Source organism: Rhinoderma darwinii, chromosome 1, assembly GCF_050947455.1.
Source record: "Rhinoderma darwinii isolate aRhiDar2 chromosome 1, aRhiDar2.hap1, whole genome shotgun sequence".
Lineage (NCBI taxonomy): Eukaryota > Metazoa > Chordata > Amphibia > Anura > Rhinodermatidae > Rhinoderma > Rhinoderma darwinii.
Window position 1 is genome coordinate 123374198 of NC_134687.1, and position 21348 is coordinate 123395545.

Consider the following 21348-nt stretch of genomic DNA (forward strand, 5'->3'; position numbering starts at 1 on the left):
GCACCACGCCTGATGTCTACCTGCCACCTGGTCCCAGCCGAGCCTGCTTTGCTACTGCCTACATTGCCTCAGGTACCCTTTTCTGGACTATAGACTCAGTACCATACCTGTTTGGCCAGCTGCCATCCCGCTACATGGTACGGCCCAGTGGGTTCACACCCCGCATCGTGACAGTACACTCAGGCCATGGACCCCGCTGGTCAATTTAAGTGCATGTCACCCTCCCAAGCCATGCTGGCGAACCTGCAGGATCTCCGAACAAGACAGCTAGCTGCTTCCAATCCTGCCTCTATACAAGCGCCTCCGACCGACCCTTCTGCTACATCTCCTGGCGGTTCCGGTTCGGATTCCCGGTTCTCGCTGCCATTACCTTCTCGGTTCCATTGAGACGTGCAGGGGATTTCTGAACCAATGCTATATCCATTTTTCCCTGCGCGCCCGAGCGTTTTCTTCGGACGGAACCAAGATCACCTTCATCAGGTCTCTACTTGCTGGCAAGGCCCTGGTATGGGCGATCCCAATCTGGGAACGACAGGGACCCAAGACTCGAGATTTCCAGGGGTTCGTGCGGTTGTTCCGTACTGTTTTTGAGGAGCCAGGACGTATCTCATCGACAGCCACGGCTATCTTCAACCTTTGCCAAGAGGACACCTCCATGGGCGAATACACCACCCAGTTCTGGACCCTGGCAGGAGAGCTGTCCTGGAACAATGAGGCATTGGTGGCATCCTTCTGGCATGGCATGTCGCCCAGGTTCAAGGACGAACTTGCTGCCCGAGACCTACCAGCTGCCTTGGACGACCTGATTCTGCTGGCTATTCGGGTAGATATAAGGCTCAGGGAGAGGTCTCATGTGGTGCAACAGGGGAGACGACTACTTCCTAGATTGACGCCCAACTTCCAACAACCCCTCTTGCCTTCATCTACTGCTACGCCCAAGGTGCCGATGCAGGTGGATGGCCTAAAATTGTCCGTACAAGAGAAACAGCGCAGGCGCACCTCTGGACTCTGTCTGTATTGCGGCCTCGCTGGCCATGTCGTGCGTCTGTGTCCACAGAAACCAAAAAACCCCAACGCCTAGGTTTGGTTGAAGAGGCAACCCTGGGCGCTACTGCATTTAATCGTGAACTGTTTTCCAAACTGTTTATTGCCGTGACCATCGTCGTTGGCGAGAGGCTCCATCCGGTTTCTGCCTACCTGGACTCTGGCTCTGCAGCTAATTTTATTTGTCAAAACCTTGTGGATCTTCTCCAGGCCTGGAAAGGCCGTTGATCGTAGCCTTGGTAGATGGACTGCCTCTGCCTGACCCAGTTGTTTCTGTGACCAAGCCATTGAGACTTCAAGTGGGAGCTCTTCACACTGAGCTCATCTCCCTGTTTGTCCTGCCCAAGGCCGTCAACCCCGTGCTGCTAGGTTTGCCTTGGCTCCGTTTGCATGTCCCAGTCCTGGATTGGAACTCCGGAAAGGTTCCCCAGTGGGGTCCCAAGTGTCTCGACCGCTGTCTGGGTCATATCCATCCGCCGCAGCCTTCTCCGCATCAGTCATTGGCAGGGGTGCCTCCTTGTTTCTCTCAGTTCGCTGATGTCTTCGACAAGAAGGAAGTGGAGACCTTGCCGCCTCATCGTGCATATGATTGTCCGATCGACTTGGTTCCTGATTCATCCATTGTCCAATCGACTTGGTTTCTGATTCATCCCCTCCTCGCGGTAGAGTATACCCTCTCTCCCTGCCAGAGACTCAGTCTATGTCGACCTACATTAAGGAGAATCTGGAGAGGGGCTTCATTCGTAAATCCTCATCCCTGGCTTGAGCCTGGTTCTTCTTTGTCAAGAAGAAGGATGTATGCCTCCATCCCTGCATTGACTACCGAGGCCTCAATCAGATCACGGTAAAGAACAGGTACACTTTGCCTTTAATTTCGGAACTGTTCGATCGCATACGGGGAGCAAAATTTTTCACTAAACTGGACTTGCGGGGGGCCTACAACCTGATTCGGATTCGTCATGGTGACGAGTGGAAGACCGCATTTAATACTCGTTATGGGCACTATGAATACCTAGTGATGCCCTTCGGCCTGTGTAACGCCCCGCAGTGTTTCCAGAATTTGTCAATGACATTTTTCGTGATCTCCTCTATATCTGTGTTGTGGTGTATCTCGAAGACATTTTGATTTTTTTTCCCCAGATCCAGTAACTCATCTGAGTCATGTCCGCCAGGTGTTGCTTCATTTAAGGGAGAATCATCTTTATGCCAAGCTGGAGAAGTGCATGTTTGAAAAAAGATCTCTTCCCTTCCTGGGCTACATCATCTCCGATCAGGGCCTCAAGATGGACCCTGAGAAGGTAAAGGCTGTCCTAGAGTGGCCACGCCCACAAGGCTTAAGGGCCATACAATGCTTCCTGGGATTCGCCAACTTCTACCGGCTGTTCATCCCCAACATCTCGTCATTGACAGCCCCCATCTCTTCCCTCACAAAAAAGGGTATGAATGCCAAGGTGTGGACTCCGGAGGCTGAAGGCGCATTTGAGACCTTGAAAAAAGCCTTCATGTCAGCCTCTATTCTTCACCACCCTGATGTAGGGACTACAGTTTTCTTTAGAGGTGGACGCTTCCTCTGTTGGTGCTGGCGCACTTTTGTTCCAGAGAGGTTCTAAAGGCAAGACTGTGGTATGTGGCTATTATTCCAAACTGTTTTCTTCCGCAGAGCGCAACTACTCGATTGGGGATCAGGAGCTACTGGCCCTGCAGGAGTGGAGACACCTACTAGAAGGCGCAGTCCACCCTATCCTGATCTTCACGGATCACAAGTATCTGACCTATTTACAGACGGCTCAACGGTTGAATCCTCGTCAAGCCAGGTGGTCGTTATTCTTTGCTCTATTCCGGTTCGAACTCGACTACCGACCTGCCGACAAAAATGTGAGGGCCGATGCCTTGTCTAGGTCATTCAAAACAGAGGACACTTTGGAGTCCCCACAGAATATTATTGATCCTTCCTGCATCTTCTCTGTGAACCCTCTGCAGGTTAGAGACATTCCTCCAGGAAGAACTTTTGTATGTCTGGCAGACAGAGGAAGAATCCTTCGCTGGGGTCACAGCTCCAAGCTGGCAGGTCACGCGGGTACTCGTAAGACCCAAGACCTAATCGCCCGTCAGTTCTGGTGGCCCATGCTGCCCAAAGACGTCATGGACTTTGTCTCCTCATGTACGGTATGCGCAGCAAATAAAGTTGCCCACTCCAGACCAGCTGGTCTGCTCCAGCCAATGCCTGTACCCGATGCCCCCTGGCAGCATGTTGCAATGGACTTTGTCACGGACCTCCCTCTCTCTATGGGTTGCAGTGTGATCTGGGTGGTGGTGGATCGATATTCTAAAATGGCTTATTTTGTTCCCCTGACTGTCCTGCCTTCTGCTGCTCGACTGGCCGACCTCTTCTTACAACATATCTTCCATCTGCATGGCTTGCCCATGCATATTGTTTCGGATCAAGGGGTCCACTTCACTTCAAAGTTTTGGAGAGCACTCTGCGGTCTACTTGGGTTAAAGTTGGACTTCTCCTGGGCCTATCATCCCCAGTCTAATGGACAAGTCGAGAGGATTAACCAAATTATAGAGAACTGTCTGCGGCACTTTGTTTCCAGACGACATGATGACTGGGTGCAGCTGCTCCCGTGGGCAGAGTTTTCTTATAATAACCATACTAGTGAGTCCACCACCTCCAGCCCGTTCTTCATAGTCTACGGCTAACATCTTCGAATACCTCTTCCTGTCTCTACTATGTCCCAGGTGCCTGCAGCTGACTCGACCTTCAGGGACTTTTTGCAAATATGACAACAGACCCAATCTTCTGTTCTGCTAGCGGTGGATCACATGAAGAGAAAAGCAGATACTAGAAGACGGGATCCTCCTCAGTTTCTTCCAGGTACGAGGGACTAGTTGTCCTCAAAGAATATCCGGCTGAGGGTGCCCTTCGAGATCCTGCTACAAATTAACCCGGTGACTTACAAGCTGCGGCTGCCTTCTACACTCAAGATCCCTAACTGCTTCCATGTATCCTTGCTGAAGCCCCTGGTTCTGAACCGTTACTCTAGGACTCCTAGTTCCGCAGTGGCTCCTGGCGGGTTCGTCAGGGACTTTCGAGGTAAGGGAGATTCTAGCTACCAAGAAGGTGGGAGGAAGGACATTTTATTTGGTGGATTGGAGGGGATTCGGCCCAGAAGAGAGGTCTTGGGAGCCAGAGGAGAACATCGATGCCCCTGTCCTCATAAGGAAGTTTCTCTCCCGTTCTGGTCCCAAGAAGAGGGGGCATAAGAGGGAGCTTGTCTCCCGGTGGTTCCACACCCCGCATCGTGACACCACTGTAGATAGTGCCACAATGCCCCTGTAGATAATGCTGCAGTGCCCATGTAGATAGTGCCACACTTTTCCTGTAGATAGTGCCACAGTGCCCCCTGTAGATATTGCCACAGTTACCCTGCAGATAATGCCACAGGGCCCATGTAGATAGTGCCACACACTTCCCCCTGTAAATAGACCCACAGTGCCCCTGTAACTAGTGTCACAGTGCCACACACAAAGCCCATGTAGATAGTGCCACAGAGCTCCCGTAGATAGTGGCACAGTGCCCATGTAGATAATTCCACAGTGCCCTCTGTAGATAGTTCCACACATTGCTCATGTAGATAGTATAACACAGTGCCCATGTAGATAATGCCAGAGTGCCTATGTAGATAATGCCTGCATCATAAGAAAAGCGCTGAATGGTGGGGAAGGAAACCGATGGTTCCTTTGCCTCACCAGGGCTGTCCAGGGCTGTCAAATGTCCTAAGGACGCGGATACAATTGATTCCGGGGCCCTGCGTACGCCACTGCCCTTCTCCTACGGACCCAGTTTGCAGGAGTCCCCTATATGGATGGGGCTAAGGGCAAAACCCCAGTTTGCCCCAACGTCAGCACTGTATCAGGCAACTTATGACACTTACCATTTTTGGAAAGGGGGATCGAGCATGTTGGATTTTAACACACGTGATTCATTGTTTCCCCAGATGTGTTTGGCAGATGCTTATCCCTGCTAAACCACCAGAGCCAGTAGATAGGGCATCAGAGCAGGAAGAACATATGATCAGAACCATACATTAGTAATTTCAGATGGACATTTTCTGAATGACTTGTGGTGTACGGTTGGTCTGTGAGGATTGTCATTTTGAATGGCAACTCCATAAGTTAAAACTAAAAATAGCTGCTCGATCTCTGCCTTGATCTGTGGCCTAGTCTGGGCTTCTATTGATGAGATGCAGATTTACCATTTGGCAGGAATGATTTTCCAAAACTGCACCTGTCTTATTACGCCCGTATTTTGTGGTCCAGGCTCATGGAAATTAATGCACGTGGCCATGTGACACTCCGCGGCCGTCCGGGCCGCAAATCACGGCCATGCACACCTCTACGGCCGTGTGCATGAGGCCTTAATCGTCCAAAATCTCTAGTGTATGGCCCCCCAATGTACACCTTTGGAAGGAATTTGTGTTTTTAAACAACTTTTAAATTGACTTTTATAAAAAAAAAAAAAAATCCTTTTTAAGATACAGCTTCTATGTATCCTCTATACACAAATGCTGTATCATTTTTTCTCAGCCATGTCTGTCAGTTCAGATGAACTGACAGCTTGGCTGAGATCGCTGACACACAGAATCAAGCTAATATCGATTACATGTAAGTTATGAATTTAAATGTGACTGTTACTTGCTTCACTGCATTCCGAGAGAAATCATATTTTCTATTTTTTATTTAGCTGCATGAGATTTTGTTTCTTGCGTTTCAGGGTGTATTTTCTTTGTTAGAAGTCAAAACTCTAATTTCACAATTTTTCGGGTGCTTTTTTAATTCTGTAGTTCTTCAAATACCTTCAATTATGTTTTCATCTTACTGCAGAGGTTGTAACGATACAGATATGACATATATACTATATATTTTTTTTATGTTTTATTACTTATATTTAAAAAAAAAGTTTTGTTAAGTTTATTTTTCATGTGCTTTCGTGTGCATTTTTAAAAAAAAATAACTAATTATTGTATTAATCTTTATTTGCATTTCATTGTTGGTCCCACAAGGGGACTTTTACTGCACAATTTTATTTTTTCATTATAATTGTAAAGGATCTGCCAGGCACTACGTCTGTGGATACTCCCAGGATTAATCAGTCGACACCTGAGGCCAGACCTCTTAGACTGACACCGGCTCCCACCAATCAGGGTGGCAGGCTCAGGAGTGGGAGAGCCTATCGCGGCCTGGTCAGTCGGAGTTAGCTCCGCCCCCTGTCCATTTATACCTGCCGTTTTCTCTTCCTCATTGCTTGTGATTCTTCTTGGATTCCTGGCCCCACTGCTGCCTTGCTCCAGCCTGCTTCTGCCGTGCTTCTGCCTTGCTTCAGTTCCCGCTTATCCTGCTTCGCTCTGCCCCTGGCTTGCTTCCTGCTCCGTGCTCTCGTTTGTATACTCCACTACATCCTGATCCTGACTGGCTCGTTCACCACTCAGTTTCCTCACGGTGTTAGGTGGGCTACTGCCCCTTCCCTTGCTTGTTCCCTGTTTGTATCCCCTTGCACTTAGTCAGCGTAGGGACCGCCGCCAAGTTGTACCCCGTCGCCTAGGGCGGGTCGTTGCAAGTAGGCAGGGACAGGGCGGTGGGTAGATTAGGGCTCACTTGTTCCCTTCACCTCCTTCCTGCCATAACAATAATGCTTTGGATTACATATATATATTCCAATGCATTGCTGCTTGTGCATGTAAAATGCACATACAGCTGTTGATGCATATGTGAGGTATGCCCTAACAGGAGATCACACAAGACAGCCCTGGAGTCCGTTGTTAGGCCCAGGACTGTCTCCTATAACCATTAGCCCTAGCAATCTTTATCTTGGGTCTGCCAATAAGCTAGAAACCCCCCCCCCCGCCCACCCCACTCTTATGGTGCCTTGATTGCTACTGGTCGTAGCATCACAAGGGTTATCGCCAGAATCATTTTTCCCTGATCCCGGCCATTGCCACAGGGTGATGATTGTCAATCACAGATGGCTGTCAAGCACCTGCGCTGGCACAACTCCTCAACTCCTGTGCCCCCGCAATTACATCAATGTTATTTTATTGCAAATGTGTGAAAGATATTTGGTGAGCAATTGATACCCAAAGGGTTAAGGCATTTTGGAAGATACCATGCCACTAATCATATTACCCTCTAATATATCAGCATCATGTGTCAGAATATAGAATTAAAAAAGGGTTAGTTGACTACAACCCTTATTTATTTATTTTTTCTTTTAAAGCATATCTGTCGTTTGAGGTGACTTGCCAGAATGAGCTGTCATATATGTGTACATGAGGAATAACAGTTTTTCTGGCCATTATATGACTTGTATGTATAATTTTTAGCAGTTTTCCCCTTTGCAGGCTCTATCTCTAATTTTCAGATTTCTCTGAGCTAGTGGGTGGAGAACAACAGGCACACATAGAAGAGTAGAATCCTGCTCTCCTATCTCTATCTATCACATATATAGAAGCTGCAGCAGCATGGAGGACATCATAGAACAGTACAGGGGCGGGCTGGGCTGGGGGGCACGTGCCTCCGGATCGGTGCTCCAGTAGAAGTTTAGGGCCGCGGTCGCCAGTTGCGGAACTACCAGTAAAGGGCCTGTGGCATGAGGGGGCCCGTGCTGCCTGACATATAACATTTATGGGCCAGACGGCATGGGCCCCCTCATGCCCGATTACGTCACGAGCACCAGGAGGGGCTGTATCTGTGTCCTTACTAGGCTACAGGCCACATTAAGCCTGTAGCCTATAAGATGATGGGACAGAATCCCTGCGCAGGCTAGCATAATGTCATCACTGGATCACGCCGGAGTACGCAAGGGTCCTGTCTCGGCGTCGTGAAGCAGCTCCGTCCATTGTCAGAACGGGGGTTGGTGAGTACAATTCTTTTTTATTTTTTGTGGGGCTGTGAGGCAGGATCTACAAGGGGGGGGGGTTGTGTGGCATTATCTACATGGGGATCTGTGTGGCACTATCTACAAGGGGGGCTGTGTGGCACCATCTACATGGGGGGCTTTGTGGCACCATCTACAAGGGGGACTGTGTGTGGCACCATCTATAAGGGGGGCTGTGTGTGGCACCATCTACAAGGGGGATTGTGTCACACCATCTACAAGGGGGGCTGTGTGTGGAAACATCTACAAGGGGGGCTGTGTGTGGCACTATCTACAAAGGGGGCTGCGGCACTATCCTCAGCGGGCTGTGTGTGGTACTATACGGGGGGGTGTGACACTATATACAGGGGCACTGTGTGGGGCACCCTCTACAGGGGAGGAGGGGTAGATGATCTACCGCCCAGGGTCATCCCCCCCACACTTTATGACATCCTATTTTATGAGGGCCCTGATCATTGAACAGTGTGGGCCCAACATTTTGTAATGGCAGCCCTGACCAAAACACTCGATTTGTTAGAAATACATTAATTGAAGGGGTTTCTGTGTTTCTTTTTTGATAAATCTTGTATGTGCATGAAATACATACCATAGACTTACGTTACTGATTCTTGGCTGTTCCACGACTGATGCCATCTGGGCTCCCTGATACTCCTTTATTTATAATCTGGGGTTTGTTGTCGATAACAATGTCACATCATGCTGTGGTAATGTGACAGACGATGTTATGGACGATACACTATGACACTAAGTTATGGTAAAAGAAGCATCAGGGACCCAGGAAATTATCAGTGGTGGAACAGCCAAGAAGCAGTAATGTTAGTCGATGACTCATTTAATATTCTGTTAATAAATCTGTTAAAAAATCAGTAAATACAGAAAACATCTTCGATTACAGACTAGATGGCGTCTACATTACCCTGCGTGACCTGCCACTAACCTCTTCTACTGCTACAACAGGATTTGCAATGGGCTGCAAACTGCACTTCGATTCGCTGTGCGCCAATTCCATTAGGAGGAAAGAGGTGAGAAGCCGTCACCAAATTTTTTTGAAGTAGTGCATGTATATATGTTTGTATGTACGGTTCTGGCCAAAAATTTTGAGACTGACATAAATTTTGGTTTTCATGAAGTTCGCGGCTGTAAAGGATCTGCGAGACACAACTTCTGTGTATACGCCCATAGGTAATCAGTCTGCACCTGAGTCCATGTCTCTGAGACTGACTCCATCTTCCACCACTCAGGATGGCAGGCTTAGGAGCGGGAGAGCCTATCGCAGCCTGGCCAGACGGAGCTAGCTCCCGCCCTCTGTCTATTTATACCTGCCTTTCCTGTTCCTCCTTTGCTTGTGATTCTTCTCGTGTGGTTTCCTGGCCCAGCTACAGCTTCTACTATTTGATCCTGCTCCATACTGACCCTGGCTTACTGACTACTCTCCTGCTCTGCGTTTGGTACCTCGTTCACTCCTGGTTTGACTCGGCTCGTTCACCACTCTTGTTGCTCACGGTGTTGCCGTGGGCAACTGCCCCATTTCCCTTAGCTTTGTGTACCCTTGTCTGTTTGTCTCGTGCACTTACTGAGCGTAGGGAACGCCGCCCAGTTGTACCCCGTCGCCTAGGGCGGGTCGTTGCAAGTAGGCAGGGACAGAGTGGCGGGTAGATTAGGGCTCACTTGTCCGTTTCCCTACCCCCATCATTACAGTTGCGGTGCTTTTTCTCCTTTCGAGGAAACCTCCTGTTCCCGTTCTCACCCCTGAGGGGGTGGAATTCGAGGTGGCCAAGATTGTGGACAGCAAGATGGTCTAAGGCTCCCTCCAGTACCTGGTCCATTGGAGAGGATACGGGCCTGAGGAGAGGACTTGGGTACCCGCCCGGGATGTTCACGCTGGGGTATTGGTCAGGAAGTTCCACCTTCGTTTCCCCAATAAACCAGGTCCACTTAGAAAGGGTCCGGTGGCCCCTCATAAAAGGGGGGGTACTGTAAAGGATCTGCCAGGCACAACTTCTGTGTATACGCCCATAGGTAATCAGTCTGCACCTGAGTCTATGTCTCTGAGACTAACTCCATCTTCCACCACTCAGGATGGCAGGCTTAGGAGCGGGAGAGCCTATCGCAGCCTGGCCAGACGGAGCTAGCTCCCGCCCTCTGTCTATTTATACCTGCCTTTCCTGTTCCTCCTTTGCTTGTGATTCTTCTCGTGTGGTTTCCTGGCCCAGCTACAGCTTCTACTATTTGATCCTGCTCCATACTGACCCTGGCTTACTGACTACTCTCCTGCTCTGCGTTTGGTACCTCGTTCACTCCTGGTTTGACTCGGCTCGTTCACCACTCTTGTTGCTCACGGTGTTGCCGTGGGCAACTGCCCCATTTCCCTTAGCTTTGTGTACCCTTGTCTGTTTGTCTCGTGCACTTACTGAGCGTAGGGAACGCCGCCCAGTTGTACCCCGTCGCCTAGGGCGGGTCGTTGCAAGTAGGCAGGGACAGAGTGGCGGGTAGATTAGGGCTCACTTGTCCGTTTCCCTACCCCCATCATTACAGCTGCTTTAGTGTTTTTAGATCTTTTAGTCAGATGTTTCTATGATATACTGAAGTACAATTATAAGCATTTCATAAGTTTTTAAACTTTTATACAAACACTCAATATTTACAGTGCTGACCCTTCTTTTTCAAGACTTCTGCAATTCGCCCTGGTATGTTAGATATCACCTTCTGGGCCAAATCCTGACTGATGGTGTAATGACAGGGTAGGGAGACAGACAGGTGAGCCCTAATCTACCCGCCACTCAGTCCCTGCCTACTTGCAACGACCCGTCCTAAGCGACGGGGTACAACTGGGCGACGGTCCCTACGCTCAGTAAGTGCAAGATAGACAAAACAGACAAGGGTACACAGAAGCAAGGGAAACGGGGCTGCTGCCCACGGAGACACCGTGAGCAACAAGAGTAGTGAACGAGCCGAGTCAAACCAGGAGAGAGCGAGGTACAAAACGCTGAGCAGGAGAGTGGTCAGAAAGCCAAGGTCAATAACAAGCAGAGGATGAGTAGTACTAGCAGCAGCAGCAAGCCAGGAAACAAGCATAGAAGAATCACAGGCAAAGGAGGAACAGGAAAGGCAGGTATAAATAAACAGTGGGCGGGAACTAGCTCCGTCTGGCCAGGCTGTGATAGGCTCTCCCACTCCTAAGCCTGCATCCTGAGTGGTGGAAGATGGAGTCAGTCTCACAGACATAGGAGCAGGTGCAGACTGATTGCCCACGGACGTCGACACAGAAGCTGTGTCTGGCAAATCCTTTACAGTACCCCCCCTTTTATGAGGGGCCACCGGACCCTTTCTAGGTGGACCTGGTTTATTGGGGAAACGAAGGTGGAAGCTCTTGAGCAATACCCCAGCGTGAACATCCCGGGCGGGTACCCAAGTCCTCTCCTCAGGCCCGTATCCTTTCCAATGGACCAGGTACTGGAGGGAGCCTTGGACCATCCTGCTGTCCACAATCTTGGCCACCTCAAATTCTACCCCCTCAGGGGTGAGAACAGGGACCGGAGGTTTCCTCGAGGGAGCCAAGGACGGGGAGCAGCGTTTAAGGAGGGAGGCATGAAAGACGTCGTGCACTCGAAAAGACGGGGGCAACTCCAGTCGGAAGGAGACAGGGTTAAGGACTTCAATGACCTTGTATGGCCCTATAAACCGGGGAGCAAACTTCTTAGACGGGACTTTAAGGCGCAAATTTATTATATAAGATATTCACACCAGATCCCTGACCACAAACAAGGGGTTAGCAGAACGTCTTCTATCTGCCTGAGTCTTTTGTATGCTCTGGGACGCCTCTAGGTTCTTCTGAACCTGGGCCCAGACTGTGCACAGTTCCTGATGAATGAAATCTACCTCGGGATTGTTGGAACTACCAGGTGAAACGGAGGAGAACCGTGGATTAAACCCAAAATTACAGAAAAAGGGGGAGACCCCTGACGAGTTACTGACCCAGTTATTAAGGGAAAATTCGGCGAGGGGAATGAATGAGACTCAATCATTTTGACAGTCAGAGATAAAACACCTTAAATATTGTTCTAGAGACTGATTAGTCCTCTCCGTTTGGCCATTAGTTTCAGGATGGAAAGCCGAGGAGAAGGACAGATCAATCTCCAACTTTTGACAGAAGGCTCTCCAAAACAATGAAACAAATTGTACCCCTCTGTCAGAAACAATATTGACAGGAACCCCATGGAGACGCAGGATGTGTTTGACAAACAAGGTAGCTAATGTCTTAGCGTTGGGTAGTTTCTTGAGGGGCACAAAGTGGCACATCTTACTGAAGCGGTCTACTACAACCCACACCACCGACTTGCCTTGAGATGGAGGCAAATCGGTGATAAAATCCATGGAGATATGGGTCCAAGGTCTCTGGGGAATGGGCAAAGAACATAGTAAGTGTAATGGCAGGGGGTAGGGAGACGGACAAGTGAGCCCTAATCTACCCGCCACTCTGTCCCTGCCTACTTGCAACGACCCGCCCTAGGCGACGGGGTACAACTGGGCGGCGGTCCCTGCGCTCAGTAAGTGCACGACAAACACGACAAACATACAAGGAACACAAGCAAGGAAAAGGGGCCGTTGCCCACAGCAACACCGTGAGCAACCAGAGTGGTGAACGAGCCGAGTCAAGCCAGGAGTGTGCGAGGTACCAAACGAAAAGCAGAAGAGTAGTCGGTAAGCCAGGGTCGGTATGGAGCAGGATCAAAAATAGCAGGAGCTGTAGCTGGGCCAGGAACCACAAGGAAAGAAACAAAAGCAATAACAAGCACCGAGGGACAGGAAGTGCAGGCTTAAATAGACCGAGGGCGGGAGCTAGCTGAGTCTGGCCAGGTTACGATAGGCTCTCCCACTCCTAAGCCTGCCAGCCTGAATGGTGGAAGCAGGAGTCAGTCTCAGGGATGTATTCTCAGGTGCTGACTGATTAGTTCTGGGAGTTAACCCCGCTGTGCCTGGCAGATCCTTTACAGTACCCCCCCCCCCTTTTATGAGGGGCCACCGGACCCTTTCTAAGTGGACCTGGCTTACTGGGGAAACGCAGGTGGAACCTCCTGACCAATACCCCAGCGTGAACATCCCGGGCGGGTACCCAAGTCCTCTCCTCGGGCCCGTATCCTCTCCAATGGACCAGGTACTGGAGGGAGCCTTGGACCATCTTGCTGTCCACAATCCTGGCCACCTCGAATTCCACCCCCTCCGGGGTGAGGATGGGAACAGGAGGTCTCCTCGAGGGAGCCAAGGACGGGGAGCAGCGTTTGAGGAGGGAGGCATGAAACACGTCGTGTATCCGAAAAGACGGGGGTAACTCCAGCCGGAAGGAGACAGGATTGAGGACCTCAATGACCTTATACGGCCCAATAAACCGGGGAGCAAACTTCTTGGACGGAACCTTGAGACGCAAGTTCCTAGACGACAACCACACCAGATCCCCGACCATAAACAGGGGGTTAGCAGAACGTTTCTTATCAGCCTGAGTTTTTTGTACGCTCTGGGACACCTCTAGGTTTTTCTGAACCTGGGCCCAGACTGTGCACAGTTCCCGATGAACGACCTCTACCTCAGGATTGTTGGAACTACCAGGTGAAACGGAGGAGAACCGTGGATTAAACCCAAAATTACAAAAAAAAGGAGAGACCCCTGACGAGTTACTGACCCGGTTATTAATGGAAAATTCGGCGAGGGGAATGAAAGAGACCCAATCAAATTGACAGTCAGAGACAAAACACCTTAAGTATTGTTCTAGAGACTGATTAGTCCTCTCCGTTTGGCCATTGGTTTCAGGATGGAAGGCAGAGGAGAAGGACAGATCAATCCCCAACTTCATACAGAAGGCTCTCCAAAACAATGAAACAAATTGTACCCCTCTGTCCGAAACAATATTGACAGGGACCCCATGGAGACGCAGGATGTGTTTGACAAACAAGGTAGCCAACGTTTTGGCGTTGGGTAGTTTCTTGAGGGGCACAAAGTGGCACATCTTACTGAAGCGGTCCACCACCACCCACACCACCGACTTGCCTTGGGATGGAGGCAAATCGGTGATAAAATCCATGGAGATATGTGTCCAAGGTCTCTGGGGAATGGGCAACGAACGCAGTAAGCCCGCTGGTCGGGACCTGGGAGTCTTGGACCTAGCACAAACCTCACAAGCGGCGACGTAGGCCTTAACGTCTTTAGGCAACCCAGGCCACCAATAATTTCTGGTAATGAGGTGTTTGGTACCCAGGATGCCTGGATGGCCAGATAGTGCGGAGTCATGATTTTCCCTAAGTACCCTTAGCCGGAATTGCAGGGGAACAAACAGCTTGTTCTCAGGAAGGTTCCCGGGAGCTGCACCTTGATCAGCAGCAATTTCAGAGACTAAATCAGAATCGATCGAGGAAATGATTATACCTGGAGGCAAAATACAAGCAGGATCTTCCTCCGAAGGAGGGCTGGCCATGAAGCTACGCGACAGTGCATCAGCCTTAATATTTTTAGACCCAGCCATATAGGTAACCAAAAAATTGAATCTGGTAAAAAATAACGCCCATCGAGCTTGTCTCGGGTTTAGCCTCCGGGCAGATTCTAGGAAAACCAGATTCTTGTGGTCGGTAAGGACCGTTACCTGGTGCCTAGCCCCCTCCAGGAAGTGGCGCCACTCTTCAAATGCCCATTTAATGGCTAAGAGTTCGCGGTTGCCAATATCATAGTTACTTTCAGTTGGCGAAAACTTCCTGGAGAAGTAGGCACAGGGGCGTAGATGGGTGAGGGACCTGGTACCCTGGGACAAGACAGCCCCCACTCCCACCTCAGATGCGTCAACTTCCACGATAAATGGCTCCATTTGGTTGGGCTGAACCAGCACCGGGGCCGAGACAAAGCACTTCTTAAGGACCTCAAAAGCCTGGACAGCCTCAGGAGGCCAGTGGAGGAGATCAGCACCTTTGCGAGTGAGGTCCGTAAGGGGCTTAGCGATGACCGAGAAGTTAGCAATAAATCTCCTGTAATAATTTGCAAACCCCAAAAAACACTGTAACGCCTTCAGGGAGGCAGGTTGGACCCATTCCGCCACAGCCTGAACCTTGGCGGGGTCCATGCGGAATTCATGAGGAGTGAGGATTTGACCCAAAAATGGAATCTCCTGTACCCCAAACACACATTTTTCGGTTTTGGCAAACAGTTTATTTTCCCGAAGGACCTGGAGCACCTTCCTGACATGCTCCACGTGGGAGGACCAGTCCTTGGAAAACACCAGTATGTCATCAAGGTACACTACCAGAAAAATCCCCAGGTAATTTCTCAAAATCTCATTTATGAAATTCTGGAAGACCGCAGGGGCATTACACAACCCAAAGGGCATGACGAGGTATTCGAAATGGCCTTCGGGCGTGTTAAACGCAGTCTTCCACTCATCCCCCTCTTTGATGCGAATAAGGTTATACGCCCCCCGTAGATCCAATTTAGAAAACCATTGGGCCCCCTGAACCTGATTAAAGAGATCAGGAATCAAAGGAAGGGGATACTGGTTCCTTACCGTGACCTTATTCAGGCTACGGTAGTCAATGCATGGCCTAAGACCACCATCCTTCTTCCCCACGAAGAAGAAGCCAGCACCTACCGGAGAAGAAGAGGGACGAATGTAACCCTTGGCCAGGGATTCCTGGATATACACTCTCATAGCTTCACGTTCGGGACAAGAAAGATTAAATATCCTACCCTTAGGAAGCTTAGCTCCTGGTACCAATTCGATAGCGCAATCGTATTCTCTATGAGGAGGTAACACTTCGGAGGCCTCCCTAGAGAAAACATCAGCGAAGTCCTGAACAAACTCGGGTAGCGTATTCGCCTCCTTAGGGGGAGAAATAGAATTAACAGAAAAACATGACGTACAACATTCATTACCCCATTTGGTTAGCTCCCCAGTATTCCAGTCAAACGTAGGATTATGCAACTGCAACCAGGGAAGACCTAGAACCAAATCGTACGATAATCCCTGCATCAACAGTACAGAGCATTGCTCCAAATGCATGGAGCCAACAAGGAGTTAAAAAACAGGGGTATGCTGTGTAAAATAACCATTAGCAAGAGGAGTGGCGTCGATACCCACTACCGGGACAGGTTTAGGCAAATCAATAAGAGGCATAGCAAGGGACATAGCAAATTCCACAGACATGATATTAGTAGAGGACCCTGAATCCACGAAAGCACTGCCGGTAGCAGACCTACCACCAAAAGAGACCTGAAAGGGAAGCAAGATCTTAGTACGTTTCATATTTACGGGAAATACCTGTGCGCCCAAGTGACCTCCCCGATGATCACTTAGACGCGGAAGTTCTCTGGCTGCAACCTTACGCTTAGGACAGTTGTTCACTTGATGCTTGTCGTCCCCACAGTAGAAGCAGAGACCATTCTTCCTGCGGAATTCTCTACGTTGTTGGGGGGACACGGAGGCCCCGAGTTGCATAGGTATCTCTGAATCTTTTGGGGAGGAACGAAGCAACGGAGCTTCGGGAGGCATCATGGGGGAGTCGGAGGAGAAAACACATAAACGTTCACGTTGTCGTTCCCTGAGACGTCGGTCAAGTCGTATCGCTAAAGCCATAACCTGGTCTAGGGAGTCAGAAGAGGGATAGCTAACTAGCAGGTCTTTCAGGGCATTCGACAGACCCAACCTAAACTGGCACCTTAAGGCAGGGTCATTCCACCGAGAAGCTACGCACCACTTCCGAAAGTCAGAGCAATACTCCTCAACAGGTCTCTTACCCTGACTTAAGGTCACCAGCTGACTCTCGGCAAAGGCAGTCCTGTCAGTCTCGTCATAAATAAGTCCGAGAGCAGAAAAGAAACAATCAACGGAGGAAAGTTCAGGGGCGTCAGGAGCCAAGGAGAAGGCCCACTCTTGGGGCCCTTCCTGGAGCCGGGACATAATTATACCCACCCGCTGGCTCTCAGAACCTGAGGAATGAGGCTTTAAACGAAAGTAAAGCCTACAACTCTCCCGAAAGGAGAGAAAAGTCCTCCGGTCCCCTGAGAACCGGTCGGGCAGCTTGAGGTGGGGTTCAAGAGGTGCGGTGCGGGGAACTACCAGGGTAGCATCAGGCTGGTTGACCCTCTGAGCCAGGGCCTGGACCTGTAGGGAGAGACCCTGCATTTGCTGAGCCAGGGTCTCACGGGGATCCATAGTGGTGTCAGGGACCAGGGGTAGACTAGGTATGGGCTTGTTATTATGTAATGGCAGGGGGTAGGGAGACGGACAAGTGAGCCCTAATCTACCCGCCACTCTGTCCCTGCCTACTTGCAACGACCCGCCCTAGGCGACGGGGTACAACTGGGCGGCGGTCCCTGCGCTCAGTAAGTGCACGACAAACACGACAAACATACAAGGAACACAAGCAAGGAAAAGGGGCCGTTGCCCACAGCAACACCGTGAGCAACCAGAGTGGTGAACGAGCCGAGTCAAGCCAGGAGTGTGCGAGGTACCAAACGAAAAGCAGAAGAGTAGTCGGTAAGCCAGGGTCGGTATGGAGCAGGATCAAAAATAGCAGGAGCTGTAGCTGGGCCAGGAACCACAAGGAAAGAAACAAAAGCAATAACAAGCACCGAGGGACAGGAAGTGCAGGCTTAAATAGACCGAGGGCGGGAGCTAGCTGAGTCTGGCCAGGTTACGATAGGCTCTCCCACTCCTAAGCCTGCCAGCCTGAATGGTGGAAGCAGGAGTCAGTCTCAGGGATGTATTCTCAGGTGCTGACTGATTAGTTCTGGGAGTTAACCCCGCTGTGCCTGGCAGATCCTTTACAGTAAGCCCGCTGGTCGGGACCTGGGAGTCTTGGACCTAGCACAAACCTCACAAGCGGCGACGTAGGCCTTAACGTCTTTAAGCAACCCAGGCCACCAGTAGTTTCTGGCAATGAGGTGATTGGTACCCAGGATCCCTGGATGGCCAGATAGTGCAGAGTCATGATTTTCCCTAAGTACCCTTAGCCGGAGTTGTAGGGGAACAAACAGCTTGTTCTCAGGAAGGTTCCCGGGAGCTGAACCTTGATCAGCCGCAATTTCGAAGACTAAATCAGAATCAATAGAGGAAATGATTATACCTGGAGGCAAAACACAAGCAGGATCCTACTTCGAAGGAGGGCTGACCATGAAGCTACGCGACAGTGCGTCAGCCTTAATATTTTTAAACCCAGCCCTATAGGTGACCAAAAAGTTGAATCTGGTAAAATATAACGCCCATCGAGCTTGTCTCGGGTTTAGCCTCCGTGCAGATTCTAAGAAAACCAGATTCTTGTGGTCGGTAAGGACCGTTACCTGGTGCCTAGCCCCCTCCAGGAAGTGGCGCCACTCTTCAAATGCCCATTTAATGGCTAAGAGTTTGCGGTTGCCAATATCATAGTTACTCTCAGTGGGTGAAAACTTCCTGGAGAAGTAGGCACAGGGACGGAGATGGGTGAGGGACCTGGTACCCTGGGACAAGACAGCACCCACTCCCACCTCGGAGGCGTCAACCTCCACGATGAATGGCTCCATTTGGTTGGGCTGAACCAGCACTGGGGCCGAGATAAAGCACTTCTTAAGGACCTCAAAAGCCTGGACAGCATCAGGAGGCCAGTGGAGGAGATCAGCACCTTTGCAAGTGAGATCCGTAAGAGGCTTAGCGATGACCGAGAAGTTAGCAATAAATCTCCTGTAATAATGTTAGGGATCTACCAGGTACTACGTCTAGGTATACTCCTGGGATTAATCAATCCACACCTGAGGCCAGACCTGTTAGACTGACACCGTCTCCCACCAACCAGGGTGGCAGGCTCAGGAGTGGGAGAGCCTATCACGGCCTGGTCAGTCGGAGTTAGCTCCGCCCCCTGTCCTTTATTACCTGCCGTGTTCTCTTCCTCAGTGCTTGTAATTCTTCTGGATTCCTGGCCCCACTGCTGCTTGCTCCAGCCTGTTTCTGCCGTGCTTCTGCCTTGCTGCAGTTCTGCTTAACCTGCTTCGCTTTGCCCCTGGCTTGCTTCCTTCTCCGTGCTCACGTTGGTATACTCCACTTCATCCTGGTCCTGACTATTCATTCACCGCTCCGTTTCCTCGCGGCGTTCCGTGGGCTACTGCCCCTTCCCTTGCGTGTTCCATGTTTGTTCTCCCGTGCACTTAGACAGCGTAGGGACCGCCGCCCAGTTGTACCCCGTCGCCTAGGGCGGGTCGTTGCAAGTAAGCAGGGACAGGGCGGTGGGTAGATTAGGGCTCACTTTCCCTTCACCTCCTTCCTGCCATTACATAATTACAAGCCCATACCTAGTCTACCATTCTCCTATGCTGACGCTATCATGGACCCCCTTGAGACCCTGACCCAGCAGATGCCGGGCCTCTCCCTACAGGTCCAGGCCCTGGCCCAGAGGGTCAACCAGGGTGACGCTGCCTTAGTAGTACCCCTCACCTCACCTCTAGAACCCGACCTCAAGTTACCTGACCGGTTCTCAGGGGACCGTAAGACGTTTCTCTCCTTCCGGGAGAGTTGCAGACTGTATTTCCGCCTAAAACCCCACTCCTCAGGTTCCGAGAACCAGCGGGTGGGTATCATCATATCCCGACTCCAGGAAGGGCCCCAAGAGTGGGCCTTCTCCTTGGCTCCTGACGCCCCTGAACTTTCCTCTGTTGATCGTTTTTTCTCTGCCCTCACACTCATTTACGACCAGACTGACAGGACTGCTTTAGCCGAGAGTCAGCTGGTGACCTTACGTCAGGGTAGGAGACCGGTTGAGGAATACTGTTCTGATTTTAGAAAGTGGTGCGTAGCTTCTCGGTGGAACGATCCGGCCCTAAGGTGCCAGTTTAGGTTAGGATTATCTGACGCCCTGAAGGATCTGCTGGTTAGCTACCCCTCTTCTGACTCCCTTGACCAGGTTATGGCCCTAGCAGTACGACTTGACCGACGTCTCAGGGAACGTCAGCTTGAACGTTTCAATGTGCTCTCCTCTGACTTCCCTGCGATTCCCCCCGAGGTCCCGTCTCCTCGCCCCTCCACGGAGGACTCGGAGGTACCTATGCAACTCGGGGCCTCCATGTCCCCTCGACAACGTAGAGAGTTCCGCAGGAAGAATGGTCTCTGCTTCTATTGTGGGGGTGACAAGCATCTACTGAACACCTGTCCCAGGCGCAAGAATAAAAAGCCGGAAAACTTCCGCGCCTAAGTGATCATCGGGGAGGTCACTTGGGCGCACAGGTATTTCCCGTTAATGTGAAACGCAATCAAATTTTGCTTCCCTTTCAGGTCTCGTTTGCTGGCCGGTCTGCCACGGGCAGTGCTTTCGTGGATTCTGGCTCATCTGCTAATATCATGTCTGTGGAATTTGCTATGTCTCTAAAGATGCCTTTTATTGATTTACCTTATCCTATCCCTGTAGTAGGTATCGACTCAACCCCTCTTGCTAATGGTTATTTTACCCAGCATACTCCTGTTTTTGAACTCCTGGTTGGCTCCATGCATTTGGAGTAGTGCTCTGTACTGGTGATGCAGGGATTATCGTCTGATCTGGTATTAGGTCTTCCCTGGTTGCAGTTGCATAATCCCACGTTTGATTGGAATACTGGGGAGCTTACCAAATGGGGTAATAAATGTCTTATGTCATGTCTTTCTGTTAACTCTATTTCTCCCCGGGAGGAGGTAAACACGCTTCCGGAGTTTGTTCAGGACTTCGCCGATGTGTTTTCTAAGGAGGCCTCCGAGGTGTTGCCCCCCCATAGAGATTACGATTGCGCCATCGATTTGGTGCCTGGTGCCAAGCTTCCTAAGGGTAGGATATTTAATCTTTCATGTCCTGAACGTGAAGCTATGAGGGTGTATATCCAAGAATGCCTGGCCAAGGGTTTCATTCGCCCCTCGACTTCTCCTGTAGGTGCTGGCTTCTTCTTCGTGGGGAAGAAGGATGGTGGTCTTAGGCCATGCATTGATTATCGTAACCTGAATAAGGTCACCGTAAGGAACCAGTACCCTCTTCCTTTGATTCCGGATCTTTTTAATCAGGTTCAGGGAGCCCAATGGTTTTCTAAGTTCGATCTACGGGGGGCATATAACCTTATCCGTATCAAAGAGGGGGCTGAGTGGAAAACTGCGTTCAACACACCCGAGGGTCATTTCGAATACCTGGTCATGCCCTTTGGGTTGTGTAATGCCCCTGCTGTCTTCCAGAATTTTATTAATGAAATCCTGAGAGATTACCTGGGTAATTTTCTTGTTGTGTACCTTGATGACATACTGGTGTTTTCCAAGGACTGGTCCTCCCACGTGGAGCATGTCAGGAAGGTGCTCCAGGTCCTTCGGGAGAATAATCTGTTTGCTAAGACTGAAAAATGTGTCTTTGGGGTAC